We start from the raw sequence: 11112 nt of genomic DNA, 5'->3' as shown, positions 1-11112 counted from the left end.
GTCATGGATACACTTTGATTTAATTCTCGTATATAGTGTTAGGAATGGGTCCAACTGCATTTTTTACATATAGATATCCAGTTTGTTCAACAGCATTATCTAAAAAGACTGTCTTTGCTTCATTGAATGGCGTTGGCATCCTTTTTGAAAATTATTTGATGATAAATGTGAGAATTTATTTATGAGCTCACTATTCCATTCCATTTGTCTGTATGTCTGTCTTTATATCAGTAACACACCATTTTGATTACTGTAACTTTGTGGTAAGTTTTGAACCCAGGAAGTGTGAATACTCTAGCTTTCTTATTTTATTTTTAAGATTGTTTTAATTATTGGGGTCCCTGGAGAATGCATATGAATTTAGGATGGATTTTTCTATTCTTGTAAATAAGTCATTAATATTTTGATAGAGATTGCATTGAATGCATAGGTGGCTTTTGGCAATATTGATGTTTTAACAATTTTGGCTTTCAATTCATGTACCCATAATGTATTTCCATTATTTGTATTTTATTTAATTTCTTTCAGCAATATTTGTATTTTCATCCTGTAAGACTTTTACTACATTGGTTACTTCCTATGTATTTTATTTGTTTGAGGCTACTATAAATAAAATTAGTTTCTAAAACTTTCTTTTTGGATTGTTCATTGTTAGTGAATGGAAATGAAATTGATTTTTGCATGTTGACTTTTTATTCTACTACTTTACTGAATTTGTTTATCAGTTTTTTGTGTGTGTGGAAACATAAGAATTTTATTTATGTAAGACCATATCATCTGTCAACAAAGATAATTTTACTTCTTTCATTCTAATGTGGATGTCTTTTAATTTTTTTATTGTCTAATGTCTCTTAGTTGAATTTCCAGTACTATTTTAAGTAGAAATGGTGGAAGCAAGCATCTTTGTCTTGTTCCTTAACCTTACAAAAAAACTTTCAGTCCTTCCCTATAAATTAAAAGTATAATTTTATTATGGGTTTTTCATATGTGGCTCTTATTACATATAGCTTTTTTCTATTTATATTTTGCTGAGTGATCTGTTTATCATAAAAGTGTCTTGTATGTTGTCAAATACCCTTTCTGCATTGATTGAGATTAACATATGTATTTTTTTCTTATTCTGTTAATGTGGCATATGACATTAATCAATTTTCACATACTGAATCATCCTTGCACTCCAGGAATAAATTCCATTTGCTCATATCATATAATTATCTTAATATGCTACTAAATTCAGTTTGGTTTGCTAGTATATTTTTGAGGAATTTTGCATAAATATTTGTAAGGGATACTGGTCTGTAGTTTTTTTTTTTCCTTTTTTTTTTTAATAGTATTGTTGGCTTTAGTGTCAATGCTGTTGGTTCCAGAGTATGAGTTACAAAGTGTTCCATCCATTCTCTTCTCCCTCTCTCTCTCAATTTTTTTTTTTTTTTTTTTTTTTTTTGGAAATGTGTGAGAAAGATTGGTGCTTGTGCTTCTTTAAGTCTTTGGTAGAAATAACTTGTGAAGCCATCAGGTCCAGGGCTTTTCTTTACCATGGGTGTGGAGAATTGGTTGCTGCTGCTGAGCTGAGCTAAAATTGACCAAAATTAACCGCACTTTACTATCCAAGTCTTTCCTTGGAAGTTGCAAGACTTTAATAAGCTCCAGAGTTTCAACAGGCAGATTTTCCCTATGTACTTGTCTGGGTGGAGTGACAGATTCCTGGTGCTTCCTAATCTTCCAACTTTGCTGAATGTGCCCGCTAGTTTAATTTTAATGGTGGTTGTATATAATGATTCTCTTGCAAAGAGTTTGAAAATTTAGTAATTAGTTCTCAGTATAGGCCAACTCCAACATACTACTTGCTGCAAGCAACAACATTTTTATAGTTCAGAGAACATACAGAAAAAATAAGTTAGATAGTTATGGAATGGTGGGTTTTGAGTGTTCAATTAAATGATTTTCAGTTGGAAGGCAGAGAGGGCTTGATCATGTGTAAAGCAATGATTATCATTATAGATGTGATAATATACAATGAATAATTGCCAGTATGGAATAGGGACATAACTTTGGGATGAAATGATTGAAACAATGAGAGACACACTGTTTTGCTTTAAACAAGCTCATTGATGCAAGTAGGTACTGATTCAATTGGCAAGATAAAGAGGTTTACTTGTTAAAAATTGTTATGGATATAAACCCAGCAGATTCACCCTAATGAGTAGAATGAATAGTGCACGCATAAACTGAACTTAAAGTGTATTATCCGTTTTGAGCACCAATTATGGGCCAGGTCAGAGATAAAATAGTCTTCTCTTAAGCAGCTTATATTTTAGTGTGAGAGTCAGTTACTATTCAGATAAACACAGAAAACAATGTAAAATTTTTAGCCTCAAAAGTTTCTGAACGAGTGATTTAGGGATCTAATGAGGTGTTTAAAAGTAGAACTTGCCAAATTTAGGGCTTAAGGGAAGACTTCCCTGAGGACATAATAGTTGAACTGAAAGTAATGGTTCATTAGGCATATTTTAAAGAGAAGAATACTAAGAAGTTGGGGACAGATTTCAAAAGGGCACTGTGAAAAGGAAAGGTCAGGGGACCTGTGATCTCAGGGAAGAGTGGAAAAGTAAATAATAGGCAGGGTATTTTCACTATTAGTTACGGAAACAAATTCAGGCTTCCCTTAGCAAAAAATAAATACATACATACATAAAATATAACTGACTTGAATAATTGAAAAATTTAGATATGATTGAATTTAGTATTTAAATGATGCAACCAAGAATTGACTCTTTTGTAATTACTTGGCTTGGAATTTTTTTGCATTGTCTTCATTTTTAATTGGCTCCTTTCTCATTCACACAAGATGGCTTCCATGATATTTAGTTTCCATCAGTTCTGAACCTCAACAATAAGGATCTTCTTTCACTAAAATTCTAACAAACCACCTTTGGATTGTTTTGAATTGAATCTGTTTGGGTCTTCTGCTATATCTTTGAATAATACCTGTGGTTAGAGGGATGGTATGAAATGAATAACCTAGTCTAAGTCACATCTGACACTTTCAGCTTAAATCATGTGAACTATTATATTATGATGCCAGATGTCTGTATCCCATAAGAAACATTGGGGGAACTACTAACAGAGGAAAGACAAATGGTTCCTAAGCTTGCCAAAAAACAGATGTAATAAATATCTAGTCATATAGGACTCTGCATGATATGTTAAATTTATGACTAAAAGTGTTCTGAAAGTGAGATAAGTAGCTCAAAGATATTTAGTAAAAGCAGGATAATATGTCAAATTTACATTTTCAAATGTTCACTATTCCCATAAGGATTAGAAAATATTGGGAAGGTACTGTATGGAACCTTGAGGATCAGAATGGGTCACTGGTATTATAAAAGTCAATAGACCAGTTAGTTGACAATGAGATTACATATAAGTTAGCAGAAATGATAAAAATGGAAAGAAGTGGCCTGAATCTGGCTTAGACACTTTGAAATAATCTTCAGAAATCCCTCCTCCGTAACCATACACACAGAGATATATTGCATAGGTTTTCTAAAAATGGAAGGACAAACTGCAGACTACCAAACTGTATAGCCTGGGTGACATTAATTACAAAATGAAATGCTAATCAACATTTAAAATGCTGGATTTCTATGTATTATCTTCAAATAATTATATTGAATGTCAGCATATGATTAATACAGGAAGACTAATCATTGTAAATTGATATCGATTAAACTATCATAAACCTTAACTTATAAAATGTATTACTCTTTTCATTCAAGATTTCTGCTTATAAGGGCTGACTTTCAATTATTACTTTTTGATTTATAGTAGTAACCTCAATATCTAATATTATGCCACTGTTTGCTGCACAGAAATGAGTATCTGTACCTTTACAAAATCATCAATTTTTTTTTGACAGAGATTAGAAAGATATACCCAGAAAGTGGTAAATTTATTTTCTTTTTGTGATCAGTAAGACCAGGAGTTTTGCTCTTCACAGGATTCTTGTGTTAATCACAATGTGGAATTTGTATAAAGAAATAATTTGATGGTTTTCCATTCCATCTATAAGCCTCTTTTTATGAATCATTCTAACAACATGACTGCAAAGATGAGTGCTGCTGGGAAAAAAAGTTCAATTACATAAAGTGGTATAATTAGCATGAGTAATCTATGATCTTCCATCCCGTTGTGTCTATTTTTGCTTGGCATTTTTTTTTTCAAATTACTTTAATTCATATGCTTACTTTCATTCTCAGTGATGACCTTATTATTTGGTTGAGAATTTTTGTGCACATAAGGTTCATGAGAGATATTTGTCTGTAGTGACTGTGGATATATGATTTATTTTTCCTCCCACAAAACTCATGTTGAAATTTGATCCCCAGTGTGGCAGTGTTGGTACCAGGGATGAGGGTTTGGGTTATGGGGGTAGATTCCTCGTGAGAGGCTTAGCACTCCCCTTGAGGTTGTGTCTTCTCATTCTGGCAAAATGGGATTCATTCTTCAGAGAATTAATTAGTTCCCATTGGAGTAGGTGTTATAAAGTGAGGTTCCTCTTCCTATTTGGTTGTTCTTCACATGCACCTGCTTTCCCTTTGAGTTTCTCTACATGTTTTGATGCAGCACAAGGCCCTCACCAAAAGCCAAGCAGATGCTGACACCATGTTTCTTGTATAGACTGACCTATGAGTCAAATAAACCTCTTTTCTTTAGAAATTACCCAGTCTCAGATATTCCATTATAGCAACACAAAACAGACTAAAACAGCAAGTTTATTTGTAATGTCTTTGGTTAGGTTATCAGTGTAATAATGGCCTCATAAATTAAATACAAATGTGATTCTTCCACTTCTATTTTTTGTAAGAGATGACAAAATTGTGATAATTTTGTATTAAGTTTTTGGTGGAATTCTTCTGTAAAACCACCTGAGCATCTATATTTATTTGGGGTTGAGCTATGTAATTATAGATTCCATATATTTGTTGGTTGTTCAGATAGTCTATTTCATCTTAGTTAACTTTTGGTAGTTTGTGGAGTTCAAGGTATAAGTCCGTGTCTTTTAAACTGTTAAATTTATGAAAACACAGTTATAATATTCACCTATTATCTTTTAATGGCTGCAGAAGATTTAGGTCTATTCTCTATTTCACATATGATATTGTTAGTTTACGTATTTTTGCCCTTTCATTTTCGTTAGTGTTGCTATAGCTTCGTTTTTTAAAGCAACTTTTCAAAGAAACACTCTTTTATTTCATTGAAATTATATTTTTTTCCTAATTTCGATAGTGTTGATTTGAGACCATTTCATATTTCTAATGTAAGCATTTAGTACTACTAATCTCTTTAAACATAGTTTTAAGCATATCTCAAATATTTTCTTATGTAATCCTTTGATTTTGTTTAGTTCTATTTATTTTTAAAATATTTCATTTGAGACTTTTTCTTTGAACCACAGATTTTTTAGAAGTATGTTGTTTAATTTTCTCTCTTTGAATATATATTTTGTCTTCTGTTATTATAATTCCAATATTTTCATTTGTTTTAATTTTTTTACGGTTCATATACTTTATCATGGTGAATATTTTATGACACTTGGAAAAAATATAAATGTGTATTCTACTGTTGTTAGGTGGAGTGTCATATGTATGTCAATCTGTTCCTGTTGGTTGAGTGTGTTATTCATACAATAAATGCTTACTCCTACTTATTTTCTGTTTAGTAGATCAATAAGTAGCTGGGAGCATGGTAGAGTTTGAAGTCCACAGACCTAATTTTATATTTATCTATATGTTTTCTTTCAGATCTACTCATGTTTTATTCATGCATTTTGAATGTCTGTAGTTTGGTTCAGACGTATTCCTGATTTTTTAAAATGTGGGCATGTTGCATTTTTTCCCATCCTTTCACTTTTATTCTACCAGTTTTATTGAATTGGAAATTACTTTCTTGTAAGGACTGTATAATTTTGTTTTAATTCACTGCGCTAATTTCTATCTTTTGATTGCTGTACATAGATCGTTGGCATTTAAGTCAATTATTAGTATGTTGCCACTTAGGTGTGCTATTCTGTTCTTTGCTTTAACTATATATATCTTGGGGTTCTTATTTCCCCATATATCTTTCCTTGCCTTTCTGAAGTTTACTTGAAAATTACTTAGGATTTAGTTTCTTAATTTATTTATAGTGTATGGAATGCATCTCTTTATGTAAACACACACACACATTGAATCCATATATATAATGAATTCAGTTGGTACATATGCAAGTTAGGTTACATGTATATATTGCATAATGGTGGAGTTTGGGCTTCTTGTGTACCCATCTCCTGAACAGTGAACAATTTACCCGGTAGATAATTTTTAAACCCTCTCTCGCTCTCTATCTCCCCACTTTTGGAGGCCTCAGTGTCTAGTATTTCCCCCCATATGTCCATGTGTATCTGTTGTTTACCTCCTACTTTTAAGTGAGAACATGCGGTATTGGTTGTCTTTTCCTGAGTTATTTCTGTTGGGGTAATGGCCTTCTTTTTATGTAATTTTTGTAGAGGTTGGCCTGGTGTTTCTAACACACCTGTGTGACTTATATTAGTCTACTGGTTTGAATATTTTACTCAACATTTGAGTGAAACAGGGAAACCACATTTCCCTTAATTCTCCTAATCTCCACCACTTTCAAATATTATTGTATTAAATATCAGATTGTGTTAGAGTTTCTATTTCAATCATCAAATATGGTTTTAAAAACTCATCAGGAAAAGAAAAGTCTGTTGCTTGCATTCATCCACATTCTGCTTTTTCCATTATTCCTTGTTTCTTTTGTCATGTTTCAATATTGCTTCCTTTATTAAATTTGAATAACTTCCATTAGCCAATTTTGTTAAGGGCAGGTCTGCTAGTGTAAAAATCTGTTTAGTTTTACTTCATCTGAGAATGTTTCATTTTCTCTTTATTCTTGAAGAATAATTTTCCCAGATTTAAAATTCATAATTGACCATTTTTTTGGAAAGTTTTCAGATATTGCTTTTTTGAATACTCTTTCAGGCCTACTCTCACTGTACATTATTATGGATATTTAGTGATACAAATACTGATTCTTTGCTTATTCCTCTATGATTCTCAGACCCTGTGTATGTTTAAATTATAGTCCATTTTCTCTCTGTTTTTCACAGTGGGTGAATATTTTATTTTTCCTCAAGTTTGCTTTTTTCATGCTTTCTGGTCTTCATTCTGCTAGTAACCCTGCTAAGCAAGTCTTTTTTTATGTTCAACTTTTTGTATTTGTTATTATATTGCATTGTAATACCGTATTGTGCAATATTAGTGTGTACTATGTTTTAATTTTTATATTTAACTTGGCATTTTGTGGTAACAATTTCGAATTATTTCTTGTTTTATAACTTCATTTCCTTGCTGATGTTTTCCATTTTATTTTCATCAATAATATTTGTAGCAATTGCTAAAGCAATTTTATGGCACCTGCTTTAAAATTCCTGTCAGTTAATTCTAGCATATTATTCTTCTCAGTATTGGCATCAGTTGATTTTTTTTTCTCATTTAAGTTGTGATTTACTGGGTTTTGGATATGATGGGCTATTTTGTACTTTATCCTAGGCATTGTGTCCATTATATTAAGAGATTTTGAGTCTCAGTTAACTCTTTTTAAAAAATATTTGTTTGGTAGACATTCGGTATACCTACATTTACCACAGTGATAATCTTGGCCTTCTGTTTTGAGCTGTGGTTCAAATGATAATTGAGTTTCCAGAGCCTTTTAGTGTTATTTTTGTCTGCTTGGCTAATCTGGTGCCTGCTGGCAACTCTCAGATGGTGGAGGGTTAAGTGGCATCCTATTAGTGACATCTGACTTCCCCTGTGTCTCTGAGTAGAGACAAGTTTTAACCAGAGTGAAAAAAGAGATTATCTGGTTGGGCCATTTTCTGTGACTGTGCCCCTTTTTGGGAATCTGTTCACTCTAGTGTCTCTCAAAGGAGAAATTGATTCTCAGTCATGATAAAGAGATTATTTCCCCTGTATGCTTGTTTTTAATGACTGCTTTCTCCCAGTTGTGTTTCCTGTGAGTGATGTAGAAATCGCCTGGTGTTTCCTGGGGGATTTCTATTGGTTCTGTGGGATTTCTTCTTCTCTTAGATGCAGGGTCAGTAAACTCATAGTCTGAGGAGCTTTCTGAATCTTCTGTATTTTTTCTTCCTTTTTTTTTTTTTAACAGGGGGGTTGTAAAAAGACCTGCTGATGTCCTGCTCCTCCTTGAGGTCCCAAATCAGCTTGACTTTTTCTTACGCTCTCAGAGTTCTCCTTTGGTTGTCTTGTGCACCATCTCCCGGGATTATAGTTGTTTTAATAGGGACAAAAAAAATTAGTTTATGACATCTTGTATCAACCCAGATCCCTTTTCTTGGATGTTTAACCTTCCTTCCACTGCAAGTTTTTCATCAATACTTTTCTTTTAATGTGAAAAGTATTTTCTACAGTAGGAAACAGTCTTTAATGTTTATAGGAACCAAGTAGCAAACATAAATAATTTAAAAGATTAAGAAGTTAAAAAGGATATATGAAGCCTGAAATTAAATTCTTATTTTCAATGAACAGACAGTACACATTATACAGCTTCAGTCAAGTGGTTTTAGTGATCCAGGTTTGGCAGTAATGTGTAGCCCAATATCACAGATGTCATTTTCCCCTGCCAAATACTTTGAAATTTGTATATTAATATAACTTTCCTTATTTTAAAATTATTTTATATTCTTTAACACTGTATGGAACAAATAAAGATTAGAAATTGGTAAAGCATATGTTTGTTATACATCATTTTCATCTTACTAGCTCCATTTTTTGTCACATTAAGACAATCTTATGATCCTTTTATTCAATAATTTTTACAATAATGTAATATCTAACTACACACGATTACTGAAGTTAAGAGATGGATTCTGGATGGCACCACGTTTGTTTAAATTATGAGTTCATCAATTTTTAGTCATGAGAATTGGAGGAAGAATGAAATGAGATTTAAAATTAAAATTAAACAGAACAAAGCACATATACTATATGTGAATTTTCTGTATCTATTATTTGTGTATACTTTATATATATAAATGAGGACATCGTACTGTCTACCTTTATGAAATTTATAATTTATTTATGAAGATAATCATTAATCAGCTTATTCTAGAAAAGGTGAATGGAAAATGATACTATGAATATATACTGCAATCCATTTGACCTATTATTTATCCTCATTTATCACTTCTTAGCCATGAAATCTAATGGAGACTTTCAGTTCTCATCATGACTTGTTTTTAACACATCTTCCTCAAATGTTCCATATATTTACTCTTTGTTTGACTCTTCATTTTCCCCCCTTTTGTTTGAGTCCTGAGCTCACCTCTCTCCTAATCTCTCGCTTTGTTTTTGATTATCTTCTGACCGTTTCTAGAATTATTTTTCTGTAGAGCTACATGTAAGATGGAAAATAGTTTAGTTGAATGTGTGAGAATACAATGGCTGTCACTTTGTTTCCCTAATAAATGCTGGCAGGCAGGAGTGGAGAGATCTTGAGTTTCTCAAAGACAATACCCATGGCAGAGATACATGAGAGTGGGCAAAAACGCATAATCAATAAAATCTCAAGGTGAGACAAAGATTTATGAGTTTTTCTGTAGTTACAGAGTAAGAAGTAAAAGTTCCATAGGACAAACACACGTTTTAAGACATCCCTGTGGAAAAATCGTCCTTCCAAAGTTATGGTGGTAGGATTCTCTCTGGCAATGAAGTAATGAAGCAGGCATAACTAAGATAATCAGTACTGGGAAAATGTGTGCTGGACCTTGAGATAACTATGTGGGACATATAAAATTTTTGAAACATCAGAGAATATAACGAGATACATAATATTAGAATTGACTAAGAGGTAGTGTTGGGCCTAAAAGAAGGAAGAAAAAGTGGCATCAATAGTGGGGCCAAATGATAAAGAATATAATTCTAATGATAAGAAAATCTTCTCACTGCTGATACATAGTCAATCCATAAGTGGACTGGTATCTCCTACAATGATTTCCATTTTTCTGATAATGAGAAATAGGAAGAAGATGATTCATCAAAAGTAAAGGGAACTTACAGAAGGAGAGGCAAGTAATAAAACTCTTCAACACTCTGAAATTTTACCCAATATTTAACAGATAGATGCTAATATTTAAACCAAAAAAGGGGAAATGTATTGGAAGCAAACATATTACAGTTTCTTATGCTGAAGGGAACTGAATATCTCTTAGAACTTGTAATAGATTATAAATATGTGTTTTTATTTTTGTATAAATCACAACAAAAAGTCAAACGACAATTCACATACTGGCCAGTCTTCACGGATTCAATAGGAACAGAAAATTGGGGTAGGAATCAAATCAGATAAGGAGACTAGAAATGATGTTCACTTTGTACCAAAAAAAAAAAAAATGGACAAGAAGGAGGAAACCAATATCCTGGGACAAAGGAATATAAATTCAAATATATATCTTAAGTGTTACTACCACACACACACACAAGAAGAAAATTATAACTATGGAGGTCATGGATATGTTAATTAGCATGACTTTGATGATCATCTCACAATGCATTTATATATCAAAATATCAACTTGTGGCTTTAAGTATATATAATTCTTACATGTCAATTATAGCTGAAGAATTTAAATTATTCCATTCATTTCTGGAGTGAAATGAAAATAAATACCAATAACAAATCCCCCCCAAAATTCAGCTATTTGTGTTATCTATGTGTTTTGAATTATGCTGTGTATTAGTTAAAATGCTGAACACATATAGTACTTAATTTTAGTCCAGTGACAATTGTACTAAGTCATACACTGTATTGAATATAGAATCAGAAGTCTATATACAAAGTGGTATAGATGGCATTTAGAGATACTCAGGATACATGATCAGTATTCCATGCCTCTATGATTATTATTATTATTATGGCATTTAATATGGATGACAAATTTCGTGCTTAGTATAAGACAAGTACCATTTTAAGAGGTTTGCATGTAATATTTCATTTAACCCTTGCAATGAACCTATATATTCTGATTTTTTTT

This window comes from Mandrillus leucophaeus, unplaced genomic scaffold, assembly GCF_000951045.1.
Source record: "Mandrillus leucophaeus isolate KB7577 unplaced genomic scaffold, Mleu.le_1.0 Scaffold1073, whole genome shotgun sequence".
Taxonomy (NCBI): domain Eukaryota; kingdom Metazoa; phylum Chordata; class Mammalia; order Primates; family Cercopithecidae; genus Mandrillus; species Mandrillus leucophaeus.
The sequence above is the reverse complement of the archived record's forward strand: the minus strand, read 5'-3'. Positions refer to the sequence as shown.